The sequence below is a fragment of the Oncorhynchus nerka genome, linkage group LG23, assembly GCF_034236695.1.
Source record: "Oncorhynchus nerka isolate Pitt River linkage group LG23, Oner_Uvic_2.0, whole genome shotgun sequence".
In the NCBI taxonomy this organism is placed as follows: Eukaryota; Metazoa; Chordata; class Actinopteri; order Salmoniformes; family Salmonidae; genus Oncorhynchus; species Oncorhynchus nerka.
In genome coordinates, this window is record NC_088418.1 from 55,819,749 (window position 1) to 55,837,464 (window position 17,716).

The following is a 17,716-nucleotide window of genomic DNA, read 5'->3' on the forward strand; positions in this document are numbered from 1 at the left end:
AAGAGTCTGATAGAAAGTGGTGATACGGCCGTGTGATGCTCACAGTCCGACACTGGAGAAGATTCCCATTTAGATACTGCTGGGCCTATTCACTAACACACACCTCTCCTCCACTGTCTCTTTTATCATCGCACAGCCCTCACCGAACCACAGGAGAGTAAAAAACGTCACAATGGACACCCGCTCTCGAGGCTGCATTCTCTTTCTCTCCCTCTTTCTCTCTTTTTGTTCTAGCTGTTCTCTTCATTCTGGTCACTCACTCTCTCTTCGTTCACTCAGTTCTCTCTGTCTTTCTCTCGCTGTCACTCTTTGTCAATGTCCTTTCTTTTTCTCTCTTTCCCTCTGTCCATTGCCTTTCTTTCCCTCTGTTCTGCTTCTCTTTTTCTCTGTGTCTCAGTGTACACTGTCCACACAGCTATGGGATGAACCTGCCAGTGACCAATCAGCTCTTAGGGTCTTCATTTGAGACATTTATCTACAGCAGGAAAATATGCCTGCAGCAACAGGAAATGTAAATTATTATAATGAATCTACATTCTTGTAGGGGTTGATACATTTTTCTTTAGGACAGAATGCTTTAGGACAGAAAATATTGTTTTGGACACCTGTACCTGACAAGGCAAATCAAGTATGAACATTCACGGGTAACTTAGCCTAGTGGTTAGAGTGTTGGGCCTGCAACCAGAAGGTTGCTGGATCAAATCCTCTGAGCTGACAAGATAAACATCTGTCGTTCTAGCCCTGAGCAAGGCTGTTAACCCACTGTTCCCTGGGCGCTGTGGATGTTGATCAAGGCAGCCCCCCTCACCTCTCTGATTCAGCAGACAACACACTTCAGTTGAATACATTCAGTTGGACAACTGCCTATATATCCTCCTTGCCCTCTAAGTTGGATAACAAATGTTTGCCATTGCTAGGAGTTCCACAGTCAAAACTGTATTTTCCAGCCCTACTCCATGAGCATCAAGGACATCCTAATAAAGGCATCTGGGAGCCACAGATACATGTAGATTATGAGAACAAGCAGTATTTTAGAACGAGAGAGCATTATGAGGATTGATACTGATGGCTTGCTTCATTGATGCATTACCATGCTGGTGCTCAATTGTAACTGCCATCCTTTCCATTAATGTGATTGGTCATTTAGCCCAATTACCATGCCATATCCTATCCTATTTCTTTGTGTTTGTTGATCCTAGAACCAACAAACACTGTCTCGTCTTGAAAGATAAATGGCGTGACCTGTATTCATTAAGATAAGTCTGTGTCCACTATCTAGCTCGAATTGGTTTCAATGGCAGTCCATTAGCCAGGCTCATTAGTTCTCCAAAACTCAAGTGTCTTGTCTCAAACAGGGTGCCACTCCACACCCTCCTCTCCCCCCTCTACTTCCTGCTTGTCATTACCATTCCGATAGGAGTAAAAAGAAATCAGGGTTGCTAGCCATGCTAGTCCAATGTCTTGATTGCCAATGATAAAGCAGGAAGGCTGATGGGTGAGTCTGCATCTTTTACTGGTCCTCTTGACCTGATTACCAGAGAGAGGGGGGCCACAGGGCCGGCCACAGCAGGCCCACCCTGGAGAGGCTTCAGTCGTCATTACTGGAGAACAGAAATGAGGCCCTCCAGTGAAAGTGGCGAAAACATGAGCCACTTCAAAAAGCAGCGAAATTCTATTCATAGAAATTGTGCGCAAATCTGTTTCTCTTGTATATGATTTGAAATGGGTTTGTAAGTACGGTGAATGTTATCAGATTGTGTGATTCATCTCCATGTTGATATATCCAAATAAAGGGACGGACAAGGTGTGACTAAAACATATGAGTGTATATACACTAGAAAGGGAGGGTGTATATGCCTTGTGGCAGTAGGTTCTAACCTGGCCCTCTCTTCTTTCCTCAGATCCCTATGTGAAGATCCACCTGATGCAGTGGGTTCTAACCTGGCCCTCTCTTCTTTCCTCAGATCCCTACGTGAAGATCCACCTGATGCAGTGGGTTCTAACCTGGGCCTCTCTTCTTTCCTCAGATCCCTACGTGAAAATCCACCTGATGCAGTGGGTTCTAACCTGGGCCTCTCTTCTTTCCTCAGATCCCTACGTGAAAATCCACCTGATGCAGGAGGTTCTAACCTGGGCCTCTCTTCTTTCCTCAGATCCCTACGTGAAGATCCACCTGATGCAGTGGGTTCTAACCTGGCCCTCTCTTCTTCCCTACTCCAGATGCATCCCTACTTTCCTCAGATCCCTGTGAAGATCCACCTGATGCAGTGGGTTCTAACCTGGGCCTCTCTTCTTTCCTCAGATCCCTACGTGAAAATCCACCTGATGCAGGAGGTTCTAACCTGGGCCTCTCTTCTTTCCTCAGATCCCTACGTGAAGATCCACCTGATGCAGGAGGTTCTAACTTGGCCCTCTCTTCTTTCCTCAGATCCCTACGTGAAGATCCACCTGATGCAGTGGGTTCTAACCTGGGCCTCTCTTCTTTCCTCAGATCCCTACGTGAAGATCCACCTGATGCAGGAGGTTCTAACTTGGCCCTCTCTTCTTTCCTCAGATCCCTACGTGAAGATCCACCTGATGCAGTAGGTTCTAACCTGGGCATCTCTTATTTCCTCAGATCCCTACGTGAAGATCCACCTGATGCAGTAGGTTCTAACCTGGCCCTCTCTTCTTTCCTCAGATCCCTACGTGAAGATCCACCTGATGCAGTGGGTTCTAACCTGGCCCTCTCTTCTTTCCTCAGATCCCTATGTGAAGATCCACCTGATGCAGGAGGTTCTAACCTGGCCCTCTCTTCTTTCCTCAGATCCCTATGTGAAGATCCACCTGATGCAGAACCTCCCTCAGATCCCTATGTGAAGATCCACCTGATGCAGTGGGTTCTAACCTGGGCCTCTCTTCTTTCCTCAGATCCCTACGTGAAAATCCACCTGATGCAGGAGGTTCTAACCTGGGCCTCTCTTCTTTCCTCAGATCCCTACGTGAAGATCCACCTGATGCAGGAGGTTCTAACTTGGCCCTCTCTTCTCAGATCCCTACGTCCACCTGATGCAGTATTCCCTGGGCATCTCTTATTTCCTCAGATCCCTACGAAGATCCACCTGATGCAGTAGGTTCTAACCTGGCCCTCTCTTCTTTCCTCAGATCCCTACGTGAAGATCCACCTGATGCAGTGGGTTCTAACCTGGCCCTCTCTTCTTTCCTCAGATCCCTACGTGAAGATCCACCTGAAGATCCACCTGATGCAGATGCAGGGTTCTAACCTGGCCCTCTCTTCTTTCCTCAGATCCCTACGTGAAGATCCACCTGATGCAGTAGGTTCTAACCTGGCCCTCTCTTCTTTCCTCAGATCCCTACGTGAAGATCCACCTGATGCAGTGGGTTCTAACCTGGGCCTCTCTTCTTTCCTCAGATCCCTACGTGAAGATCCACCTGATGCAGTGGGTTCTAACCTGGCCCTCTCTTCTTTCCTCAGATCCCTACGTGAAGATCCACCTGATGCAGTGGGTTCTAACCTGGCCCTCTCTTCTTTCCTCAGATCCCTACGTGAAGATCCACCTGATGCAGTAGGTTCTAACCTGGGCCTCTCTTCTTTCCTCAGATCCCTACGTGAAGATCCACCTGATGCAGTGGGTTCTAACCTGGTCCTCTCTTCTTTCCTCAGATCCCTACGTGAAGATCCACCTGATGCAGAACGGGAAGAGGCTGAAGAAGAAGAAGACGACAATCAAGAAGAACACCCTCAACCCTTACTACAACGAGTCCTTCAGCTTTGAAGTGCCATTCGAGCAAATCCAGGTAATGGTGTTGTACATCCCCATGCACATCTTGGGAGTTCTCCATGTTGTTGAAGCATTAAGACTAGATCTAATTGAGCTCAGTCATAAACCACCAAGTCAAGTTTTTTTTAAAGAATACTTCAAATAAGACTTAGTGCCAACACCGAGACAAATGACAAGGAGATTGTGTTCAAAGCTTGTGGCTACTAAGAGTGATTTGGTGGCTTGAAATTAGCGTGTGAATGTGTGGTCCTTAGCCCACAGGATAATCAGTCTCAGGCTCTATTCATCACGGGCCCGATTCAGACTTAGTAAATGTACGCGTTTCCTATGCGCTTCTCACTAGTCAGTATTCATACTTAATGCAGCTGTGTAATGCATTAGTGTACCTTTAATTGTTATTTTATCAGAATATAGGGAACAATGAAAGAAAAACATCTACAGTTGAAGTCGGAAGTTTACATACACTTAGATTGGAGTCATTAAAACTAGTTTTTTTCTTGTTAACATACTATAGTTTTGGCAAGTTGGTTAGGACATCTACTTTGTGCATGACACAAGTAATTTTCCCAAGAATTGTTAACAGACTAGATTATTTCACTTATAATTCATTGTATCACAATTCCAGTGGGTCAATAGTTTACATGCACAAAGTTGACTGTGCCTTTAAGCTCTAAGCTTGGAAAATTCCAGATAATTATGTCATGGCTTTGGTAGCTTCTGATAGACTAATTGACATCATTTGAGTCAATTGGAGGTGTACCTGTGGATGTATTTCAAGGCCTACCTTCAAACTCAGTGCCTCTTTGCTTGACATCATGGGAAAATCAAAAGAAATGAGCCAAGACCTCAAAGAAAAAATTGTAGACCTCCACAAGTCTGGTTCATCCTTGGGAGAAATGTCCAAATGCCTGAAGGTATCACGTTCATCTGTACAAACAGTAGTATGCAAGTATAAACACCATGGGACCATATAGCCATTATACCGCTCAGGAAGGAGAGGCGTTCTGTGTCCTAGAGATGAACGTACTTTGGTGCGAAAAGTGCAAATCAATCCCAGAACAACAGCAAAGGACCTTGTGAAGATGCAGGAGGAAACAGGTGCAAAAGTAACTATATCCACAGTAAAACTAGTCCTGTGTTGACATAACCTGAAAGGCCGCTCAGCAAGGAAGAAGCCACTGCTCCAAAACCGCCATAAAAAAGCCAGACTACGGTTAGGGACAAATATCGTACTTTTTGGAGAAATGTCCTCTGGTCTGATGAAACAAAAATAGCTTTGACTTTGTTGTCCTTTAGCCATTTTGCCACAACTTTGGAAGTATGCTTGGGGTTATTGTCCATTTGGAAGACCCATTTGCGACCAAGCTTTAACTTCCTGACTGATGTCTTGAGATGTTACTTCAATAAATCCACAGAATTTTCACACCTCATGATGCCATCTATTTTGTGAAGTGCACCTCCTGCTGCAAAGCTCCCCCACAACATGATGCTGCCACCCCCGTGCTTCACGGTTTGGATGGTGTTCTTTGGCTTGCAAGCCTCCCCCTTTTTCCTCCAAACATAGCGATGGTCATTATGGCCAAACAATTCTATTTTTTTTTCATCAGAACCGAGGACATTTCTCCAAAAAGTACGATCCAAAAGGTACGAAGTTGCAAACCGTAGTCTGGCTTTTTTTATAGTGTTTTTTGAGTAGTGGGTTCTTCCTTGCTGAGTGGCCTTTCAGGTAATGCTGATATAGGGCTTGTTTTACTGTGGATATAGTACTTTTGTACCTGTTTCCTCCACCATCTTCACAAGGTCCTTTGCTGTTGTTCTGGGATTGATTTGCACTTTTCGCACCAAAGTACGTTCATCTCTAGGAGACAGAACGCCTCTCCTTCCTGAGAGGTATGACGGCTGCGTGGTCCAATGGTGTTTATACTTGCATACTATTGTTTGTACAGATGATTGTGGTACCTTCAGGCATTTGGAAATTGCTCCCAAGGATGAACCAGACTTGTGGAGGTCTACATTTTTTTCCCCGAGGTCTTGGCTGATTTCTTTTGATTTTCCAATGATGTCAAGCAAAGATTCTGAGTTTGAAGGTAGGCCTTGAAATACATCCACAGGTACACCTCCAATTGACTCAAATGATGTCAATTAGCCTATCAGAAGCTTCTAAAGCCATGACATTTTCTGGAATTTTCCATGCTGATTAAAGGCGCAGTCAACTTAGTGTATGTAAACTTCTGACCCACTGGAATTGTGATACAATCTGTCTGTAAACAATTGTTGGAAAAATTACTTGTGCCAAGCACAAAGTATATGTCCTAACCGACTTGCCAAAACTATAGTTTGTTAACAAGAAATTTGTGGAGTGGTTGAAAAACAGGTTTTAATGACTCCATCCTAAATGTATGTTAACGTCCGACTTCAACTGTATTTGCATATTTGTCTCAGTTTCAGCACCAACTGGTAGATTTAAAAAAAATACTCTGATCTTGTAGATTATTTAAGCAAATAATAGCGTTAGGAAAGTATGTATGAATCATATTAAACAGGTTTGGAGTGAGTTTACGCACAAAATATATTGATGAATCAAAAATACATATTGTAAAAGTTGAAACATTCAAGTTAAATCCATTGAATTATTTGAAGGTAGAAATAGGTGTACTATAGGGGTTGAACAGTAGCCCTAGAAATCTACCCTGATCCTCACTAATCATGGAACTGTATGACAACGGTCCAGTCATTGGGAACCATGCACCAGGTTCCAGGTTTAAACTGCTACGTGTGGTCTGAGTTCCATAATGATTCAAGTAGGCTACATGTGGGGTACTGTGTTATTGACTTGTTAATTGTTTACTCCATGTGTAACTCTGTGTTGTCTGTTCACACTGCTATGCTTTATCTTGGCCAGGTCGCAGTTGCAAATGAGAATTTGTTCTCAACTAGCCTACCTGGTTAAATAAAGGTGAAATAAAAAATAAAAATAAAAAATGTCCCAAATTATTGCACAATGTTAGCCTATTATGATCCACTAATGCTAGCGACCCTTGGGAACAACTACACGGACATGAGAGAGGAAAGAAAAGTAAACGGAATAGAATGGAATCATTCAAAATGTAGGCAGCAAATTTAAGGAAACAAACTCCTAAGTGACAGCTAGCAATGTGCAAAAAGCCTGGGTATATAGGTAAAACATTCTACAGCACATACATCAAATTGGCAGATTCAGCCGTACAGAAAGCCTTTAGCTTGGGTCTCCAAATTGTATCCATGCAAATTATGAGGGCACACAAATAAAATCAGATTAACGGCACAGCTATTTACAGCCTACTTCACGGTGGAAAAGGGGCCGCAATACATATGATATTGATTTGATTTTCAGTTTTCTTCCATATGACTGGTTAACATTCGTCTCCATGGATCATAAGGAGAAAAATACATAATCGTCCATGTATTTACAATCCTCTTCTCCAAATGGATTCCTCATTCACCTAGCTCTTATCAATAGCTCTTATCAATTGATAAATGACTGTGCATGGAGAATGCTGTCATTTCTATCAGAAAAAAAAGAAAGTACATGCTTTTCCCACTTGGTACCGGCAGGTTCGCTCGAACTTTATTCACGGTTTCATCACACGCATGCCAAGGTGGTAGAATGATGAGGGAGTTAAGTCAAGTTCAGAATGCAGTGTATTTGTAGACACACCTCTGCCACACCTTCATTTCGTTGATCTCCACCCCAAATGAAGTGTGTGAATAGAATGCTGTTCTCATGCTCAAGTTCAAGGTCAGAATAGTCATAGAGAGAAAAGTGCATGAAAAGGGAATGATGTTTCCATTTACACGCGCTTAACTCAGGCTAGAAATCCCCCCCATATGATTTCTCATTAAATGCCTTCATTTCACAAGTTTAGACAATTGCACAGGGGAGTGGTGAGAAGTAATGCCATTCTCAACACATCCCTGATTACAAGCCTTTGGCCGGTGATTACATTTCAACATTCAAATATCTCTTCTTCACGGTGCAATTCAGTACCTTTTTTTTATCCAGTGCGATGAAATGTGTATATAGAGTTTAGTAAGGCGCTGCAGTTTTTGAGGACAAATGGCTTCATGAGAAAGCACTTTAAAGCTACTAGGCCCAGAGAATTAAAGAAGATAAAGTGCATGCAAATTGGACCAAGGGGGAATTATCTGTGAGCGGGCGTCAACACGCCAGGCATAAAAAAGTAATTGCCTTAAATTGATTTAGCACTTCACAAACCACGAGTTTGGTTCCATGTGTCTCCGTTTCATTTCGCTGCCTAACCCCTCCCAGCCTGTGAGGATGCCAATCGGAACATTCCATACACACTCATTCGAGAGAGGGGAGACAGTAGAGGAAGCCTATACTGCTAAGTACACTCCTTCCTCCACAGAGGGTCCTTCTCTTTAAAGGGATAGAACAACCCAAATACAAGTGTCTCTGTCGTTGTTATACCTCAAAGGGGATTTGAGGGGGTCAGCTATCTCTTTAAAAGCTACTTGACCCCAACTGACAGTCTGAGACTTGGTGCAGCGTTTCATTACATGCTTTGGGAGAACAGTGACTCGGCATCTACACAGGTAGAGCAGTTCCTCTCTCCTCTCTCATGTGGATCGAAACTTAATCAGAGCTCTTAGTGTGCTGATTCATATTCCCTTCCAGCAGATGACGCACGGATCACCCCTCATTGCTGAGACACTTTGAATAAACACATGCTGAGGTTGAAAGGTTGACCTCTGAGTGAGATTACAATCTGTTGTGCGTTTGGCTCTGGAAAGATTCAGGACCAGTCTTCAAATGGTATCTACTGCTAATTAGCACTTAGGACTGGCTCTTCAAGGGAGCATATCACTCTTCACTCAAATAGGCCACTCTGTTAGTCAGGAGCATTAGACAGAGTGGAGGTTACAACCACTTGTATTCTAATTGTACTGCTTTTGGAATTTGAGAAATTAGCCAACGTAGGTAGCCGAACACACACCGTCAAACCAATTGTTGTGCTCAATAGAGGAAGTAGGCTGTCTGGGGACTTGAGACAATATTATTATTCTCTGTTACTTTGGGTGAATACTGAGTTCTCAAAAAAACTTCTCAGCACTACACAAATCATAAAATGTCCATGACTATAGTCTGTGAGCTTTAAATCTTACCACTACATTACTTTAGTTACCTGTACAGTGTGTGTATCCCGCAAACTCATAATTTCTTCCAATGTCTTCCTCCCTACTTTTCCCCTTACAGAAAGTTCAAGTTGTTGTAACCGTTCTGGACTATGACAAGATCGGCAAGAACGATGCCATCGGCAAGGTCTTTGTGGGCCTCAACAGCTCGGGACGGAGCTGCGCCACTGGTCGGATATGCTGGCCAACCCCAGGAGACCCATCGCCCAGTGGCACGTGCTGAAGGTGGAGGAGGAGGTGGACGCTCAGCTCTCCACAAAAAAATAGGCAGGGCCCTTTCAGCACCTTCCCCATAGTGCTCTTTAGCCAGTATGTGTAAATACCTCAGTGATATATGAGTCCATCCACCGTCAAACCAATCCAGCCCACACCCATCCTTCCCACCAACCCCATACTACTTGTCTTATCGCCTTCTTTTGTAATTGTTAATGGTTCTTTCAAAACCCCTAGGCCCTGTCGTTCAGATTTGTGTTTCTATTTGTCAGGTTGGGAGTCCCCGCCCCTGACCTGACTTTGTTGTCCATCTCTACGCCCTGATCCCCCCTAACCAAATGCCCCCTTTTAAGCAATATGATCTGTATAGATAGCGCATGACTGAAAGACATTTATTGTACCACAGTTGTATATATCAGTCTGCAGGCAAAAATTATTTCTAATTTATGTTGGTATGTTGTTACCCGTTTCCTAATCGATGTATATCTGGATGTTTTTAATAAGATGTTCTATTTTAAATGATGTAAATGCAGATATAGGAGAGACGATATTATATATTACAGGATAAAAAAATGGACCTTATTGCATTCCAGAGGAAGAAGAAAGCAATTCTACCCTGTAAGATGCTAATGGAAGTATAGTCACATTGTAAAGGACGGTGTCTGGCTTTATGTTTACTAATGAACCATTGCAGAGAAAAGTTGAAATACACAGAAAACTAGGCCGTTAACTACTATGGTTTCATGGGAAAATATATGCTGCTGGATAGTATACAAGCACATGGTTTCTTCTACACCTTTTATACACATTTCTCCATCAGAGGACCTACTTGTTTTGCTTGAAACACAATGTTCTGGAGGATCTCTCAAATCGATGCAAACCGGTTAGCCTTTTTCCTTTTCCTTAAGCAGGGCATTACCTTGTGACACAGTCAGTTACTTTTAAGTGAAATAGGTCCTCATTTGAAAGGCCATCTGTTCGTTAAATTATTATTTATTTTTTTACAGACCGGTCCTCTTAAACCCAAACGACTATTCCGCCAACCCCCCTCTGAAACTGACCCCATATGAAATAGAATCAAGGAGTAGCCATTGTGTCCTCAAGCTTGTTGAACAATATTTTGTTAACCGCTTACTTTCAATAGCCTTGTTGTTGGAAACTGATTATGTTCAGGACATTGGAGTCTCAAGGTCTCCAAAGATGGAAAATTGACTTTTAGATGACCATTTTTTTGATAAATTCAGCTGATTTTTTTGTAAACTGCATGATTTTTTAAACAATATTTGCTAAAGGCTGGGATGGGGGGGAGATCTACCAACACCATGGGGCTGGGGGGGATCTACCAACACCATGGGGCTGGGATGGGGGGAGATCTACCAACACCATGGGGCTGGGGGATCTACCAACACCATGGGGCTGGGGGATCTACCAACACCATGGGGCTGGGGGGGATCTACCAACACCATGGGGCTGGGGGATCTACCAACACCATGGGGCTGGGATGGGGGAGATCTACCAACACCATGGGGCTGGGATGGGGGAGATCTACCAACACCATGGGGCTGGGGGATCTACCAACACCATGGGGCTGGGATGGGGGAGATCTACCAACACCATGGGGCTGGGATGGGGGAGATCTACCAACACCATGGGGCTGGGATGGGGGAGATCTACCAACACCATGGGGCTGGGATGGGGGAGATCTACCAACACCATGGGGCTGGGATGGGGGGAGATCTACCAACACCATGGGGCTGGGATGGGGGGCTGGGAGATCTACCAACACCATGGGGCTGGGATGGGGGAGATCTACCAACACCATGGGGCTGGGATGGGGGAGATCTACCAACACCATGGGGCTGGGATGGGGAGATCTACCAACACCATGGGGCTGGGATGGGGGGAGATCTACCAACACCATGGGGCTGGGGGATCTACCAACACCATGGGGCTGGGGGAGATCTACCAACACCATGGGGCTGGGGGGGAGATCTACCAACACCATGGGGCTGGGATGGGGGCTGGGGGGAGATCTACCAACACCATGGGGCTGGGGGGAGATCTACCAACACCATGGGGCTGGGGGGGAGATCTACCAACACCATGGGGCTGGGGGGGAGATCTACCAACACCATGGGGCTGGGGGGGATCTACCAACACCATGCGGCTGGGATGGGGGAGATCTACCAACACCATGGGGCTGGGAGGGGGGAGATCTACCAACACCATGGGGCTGGGATGGGGGGCTGGGAGATCTACCAACACCATGGGGCTGGGAGGGGGAGATCTACCAACACCATGGGGCTGGGATGGGGGAGATCTACCAACACCATGGGGCTGGGGGGAGATCTACCAACACCATGGGGCTGGGATGGGGGGAGATCTACCAACACCATGGGGCTGGGGGAGGGGGCTGGGAGATCTACCAACACCATGGGGCTGGGGGAGATCTACCAACACCATGGGGCTGGGATGGGGGAGATCTACCAACACCATGGGGCTGGGATGGGGGAGATCTACCAACACCATGGGGCTGGGGGAGATCTACCAACACCATGGGGCTGGGGGAGATCTACCAACACCATGGGGCTGGGGGAGATCTACCAACACCATGGGGCTGGGGGGGAGATCTACCAACACCATGGGGCTGGGGGAGATCTACCAACACCATGGGGCTGGGGGAGATCTACCAACACCATGGGGCTGGGGGGGAGATCTACCAACACCATGGGGCTGGGGGGAGGGGGAGATCTACCAACACCATGGGGCTGTCTCTTATGATAACATCCCCTTGCCTTCAATCTATTTCATCTAGATTAAAGCTGAAGTGAGTGATTTGATGGGTCAGTATATGATTATTATATTGACTGGAAGTAAAGTGAGTTTCTAAACACTGCCATTTTCAGGGAGGTGACACATGTAGAGTAACCTTCTCTCCATGCACACTCCCACTAGGTAGTGGTCGTAGCTTTGGTTTATCGGGAACAATGTATTTGGCTGCACAAGGTGCCCTAAATAGCAGCTTTGTGTTGCCTTCTCACAGTGGCAATAGAGCCATGTTATACTGCCAATCTTACTTTCTGTACGGCTACTGTTTTGCACTGTATGCCTTTGAACCGGCTATAGCTTGTTGACTTCTTTACACTATGTTGACGGGCCTTATTTAAGGACGCTCAATGCGCAGGGGAGCTTCTGTCCAGGAGCCCGACTGGTTCTTGTTGTTTAATTAAAGGAACAGTACATGAAAGCAACAACCATATAACTGTATCTCTTCGTTGAGTAAACCGTAGTTAGCCAGTTTTCTATTGTTGGCTCTCAGTACAACACCAAGAGAACAATGGGATATAAACAATGACTGCAAAAGTTAATGATCTGCATAGGGGATAATATTTGTTTTTACGTCCTTTAATACGGTCCAATAAGAGGAATAAGTAAGACGCTTGAATCCATGAAATCCGTGAAGTCTCTTATCTTGGAGGAACCTCCATGCATATACTGGATGCTAGCTTCAGGAGTAGCTTCTAAATGTTTTCAATGTCGTTGTGTAGTTGATAGCACTATTATCAAAAAGCTATTTGTCATTCCATGGGCGTCTCTGAGGAAAGCTTTGTGTGTCACTGTGACTGCCGTGCGTGCTTAGAGGTGTAGACTTTATCAATAGCGACAAGTGTGTTCTGTAGTGACGTTGTACTGCCATTTCCCTTCCACATGCTGAGAGAGTGCGTGGCATCGTCAGTTCTTATTACTGTGCCGCGGCTGGTTGGTTGATTGACAGGGCTACACACAGGAGTTCTAGAATGTTTTATGGGAGAGCGAGAGTGGTTGGATTCACACAGCATTACGTTGAGCACTGTGCAATACTTGTATGTTCATCCCATAGTGTTGTGTTTGTAGTGTTTGCCCGAGAAAAAAAATGAATATTTAAAGTTGACTCCTATCAAGTCAGACGTGTTCCTCTCCAGTGAGATGGTTAGGACACAGCACATGTAGATTCTGTGGTGGTTGGAGTCTGACATCTAAAATCCTTCTGTTAAGGGTTCCCTCCTATCTAGTTAGTTTTTTCTTGCACACAGATCCAGCATCAGAAATTTCAGGACATATTGGGAATGGGAAATACCAAAATATGACACCCACATACACATGAAAACATTTAAGTGACCCCTCACCCTCTAAAAGTGCATATGTACATATTTTCATAATTGTCCAAAAATTAATGAATTTATCATATTGAAACGTATCACATCTTGTCATGATAACGTCATCCATCGTTGTATGAACCTGATCTACTATACTATATCTAATTATGATTCTTTTTTATTAATAAGTTATGTTTACAACCCTGTTGAAAATACTTTTATATTTGAAATGAAAACTCTGAATGTAAAGAATGGGCTGTGTGTTTGTGGTGATTAACTGTGGGATTCGTAGTTGCCACTTTTCTTTCATTGTTGCAGAAATATGTTGATTTGTGTGTGTTTTAATTTATGTATTTAAACACCCTTTTGGGTAGACCTTCCCCGGATAAACTATACATTCCAGAAACATTGAACATACATTTAATCACAGCAGAATGTGCTCTAATGAATTACATTCCCTCTTGATCTATATATTTTTTCATGTAACATATTTATTATGCATCCCTTAAATCATGAATTACAAAAAACACTTGTTTAAATAAAACAAGGATAAAACGTAGGCTCAGTATTTGAATGGGATGAGCAACTCCATAGGGGTACGACTAAATCACAAACGAAAGGCTGTAATCAGTATTTAAAGGGGAAGGAAATCAAAATGCTTCAACAAAAGGAAAGGAAAGCGTCAAACTCTTGAGGGGCGGGACACTACAGTAAGAGGCAGCATTACAGGATCAGATTGTGAGGTGTGTAACTCACCACAAGAAAAGCCATTAGCTGCAATGTAATGCTACTTTACTGGTCCCCCCTACTAAAGTGTGGAAGCAAAACCACTCACATCCTATTCAAGAAAAGCCCATACATCTCACTGTGTGACCAGAAACATACACGATTCTCTAAAATGACGACAACAAAAAGCCACTCTAACCTTTCAAGACGAAGCTGTGTAAAGTATTAGAGTCTGATGCTGTAGAAAGATCCTAGTTGCCTTTGTGTATATCAACTGCCTGCTTGAGTATTTTCTGTGTTGACATTTTCTCTGTAATCTTGTACAACTGTTTGGGCTGTTTTTCCTGCCATATCGCTCGCGGTGACAGCGAGCTGACAGATACTGTATATTGCTGTGTATACCTTCATTTTTTATGAGGTGTTTTACAGTTTTGTTTCACTTTGTGTAGTGATTCATTCTGTGGAGTTTTTGACTGTTGTTATATAACTTCATATACACAAATTATCAATAAATTGTTTTATTTCCTGTTGATACAGAACCTTTTCAAGTGCTTCTTTTTTTCCGGATACTGGTTTGGTTCACTTTTATTTTAATTTTGATGTGCGAGCAGATAATACTGACATTCACATTTTCGACAACATGCCTTCATCAGCATAAGAATAAGAAGCATTGAGTGAATTGAATAATAAACATTGAGTGCTTATAAAACCTAGATTTATTTTCATAATGAGCCAAATCTAGGAAATGCTGTAATCTGTTTAATCAACAGAGACCAGAAAAATGTATAAGAGTGTGGCAGTATAGCAGCAACAGCAGCATCTAGTGGTCAAAACCTGGTAAATTCACAGTAAATAATCCAAGTGATTTAAATTACACATTTTTTATGAGGGGAAAAAAACATCTCCAGATTCACAGGGAATACATTACATATTATGGATAAGCAATACTACAAGCCACAGCTTCATACTACTTGTCAAACATAGAGAACTGATACTGTATACTAGTTGTTGGGGTAGCAGTGGTGTGGGGTAATGGGGGGGTCCGTGGGTGGCTTTTTGACCATTCGTTTGGATTCCTCATGTTTAACTCATTGCTAGAAAGGATGTTAGCTACTATATTTAGTGAATATTATGTGATCCCTATTTAAATGGTCAATTTGGATCCAATCAATTAGTTTAATTCCTCATCGATCCAATTATATTTCAACAAAATAATGTTGCATGAAGGCTAATCTTATATTTTTATAACAACATCAATTATTTCAGAACAATCTGAGATGGTGGGTGTCAAAATCCTTTCTAGTGCTTTTTGAGATGGAATGACCTGACAATCATTCAGACATGATCAAATGACTAACAGAGACAGTGAATGGGAACACACAGTGTGAAAGGAAGTAACACATACCTTCTGAGTCTTCATCCAGTATACTTGATACATTAGTCAAATTCGTAGCAGTTCACATGTTTATTGCCCGGACAATGGAGATCGAACCCATATTTGCTGATCTGAACATCTGCAAAACTTACCGTCAACTTTATCCACCAGGAGATCTGAAAGTGCATACTATCCACTTAAGATTCTTTGAATATAGCCCAGGAATACTCTCAGATGACTTAAGGGAGTTTAACTTTCACTCTGAATTGGTGATAGGAATCGTATGCATCGAATGAACCTGGGTTTGGTGTGGTTGAAATGGTTTTATTCTATAAACGTATAATGATTTGGTAACTTTCAGACAATTATTTAAGGATATCTTCTATTTGCATTGGATTTGAACCAGCAGTAGTAATGTGGAACTGACCTCTTAGGTCAACAATCTAATGTTTTTAGTTTTTATTAACCCTTCCACAGGAGGACAAATATATTTGTAGTTTTTTTTACAGCTTTTCTGCCACATATTCATACATTTTGCATATACATTTTACATACACATTTTGCATACACATTTTACATACACATTTTGCATATACATTTTGCAAATACATTTTACATACACATTTTGCATATATATTTTACATACACATTTTGCATACACATTTTGCATATATATTTTACATACACATTTTGCATATATATTTTACATACACATTTTGCATACACATTTTACATACACATTTTGCATATACATTTTACATACACATTTTGCATACACATTTTGCATACACATTTTACATACACATTTTGCATACACATTTTGCATATACATTTTGCAAATACATTTTACATACACATTTTGCATACACATTTTGCATATACATTTTGCAAATACATTTTACATACACATTTTGCATACACATTTTGCATATACATTTTGCAAATACATTTTACATACACATTTTGCATACACATTTTGCATATACATTTTGCAAATACATTTTACATACACATTTTGCATATACATTTTGCAAATACATTTTACATACACATTTTGCATACACATTTTACATACACATTTTGCATATACATTTTGCAAATACATTTTACATACACATTTTGCATATATATTTTACATACACATTTTGCATATACATTTTACATATACATTTTACATACACATTTTGCATATACATTTTACATACACATTTTACATACACATTTTGCATATACATTTTACATACACATTTTGCATACACATTTTACATACACATTTTGCATACACATTTTACATACACATTTTGCATACACATTTTGCATATACATTTAACATATACATTTTACATATACATTTTACATACACATTTTGCATATACATTTTGCATACACATTTTGCATACACATTTTACATACTGTACATGTTACCTTTATATAAAGCAATCACATAACAATAATGCATTACCAAACATAAGCTATTTTTTTAACCATACCTGAACCTGTGACCAGAAACAAGCTACATAGGGGCAATACCAGAATAAATTATCTAGTGATTCTGTCTCTTCGCAGCAAAATCTACAGAGCTGAGAATGTTGTATGCACCATATATATAGAATTCTGTTGGTGGCAAGAATTGTATCTAATAATTTAAATGTAAAAACTCTAAGTGTTTACTCAAGTGTTGTTTTCTGTACCAGTTCATGTGCCATGGAATCTGTACATCGAAAATCTCTTCCCATTTATTTTTCAACCTGTACGGCGCAGATGTCAAAAAAAATTATCTTCAAATGAAACTCAGCCAATTTGTATCTTTAATATTTGACAGGCAAATAAGTTCCATACCTTCTCCCTTTTCCACTTGCCATTATTGTGGTAATGCTGCAATCAGTTGGTTGTAAATTTTGATTGAGCAGACATTCCCATATATTTTCGATAGCTGCATATGTGACATAACCCCACCATTTCTATTCATAATATCATTAATAAATAATACTTTTTTTTCGCCATAAAGATTTATTTTTATTTTTTATTAATCAGTATATTGGAGTTTAACTATAACATTTGTTGTAATATTTTCTGGAGGATAAAATTGTAACCATCTTTGTATGGCTTGTTTAAGAAAGGGCGATACTTTAAACAAAATTTACTTTTCAATTGGTCGGTAATGAGAAGTTGTCATCTATATGAAGGCAAAAAGTCAATTTGAGAACAAAGGATGAGCCTTTCTTAATAATCTACTGGAGAAGCATTTGGGGTTTTAGTATAACTTATGTATGAGTGAAGCTTTTAGT

General features: G+C 41.9%; 1 pseudogene; it reads left to right on the top strand.

Moving 5' to 3' along the window:
- Nucleotides 1-10,501, top strand: part of LOC115115484 (synaptotagmin-1-like) — a 78,877-nt pseudogene extending 68,376 nt beyond the window's left edge.
- Nucleotides 10,502-17,716: the final 7,215 nt, after the last annotated feature.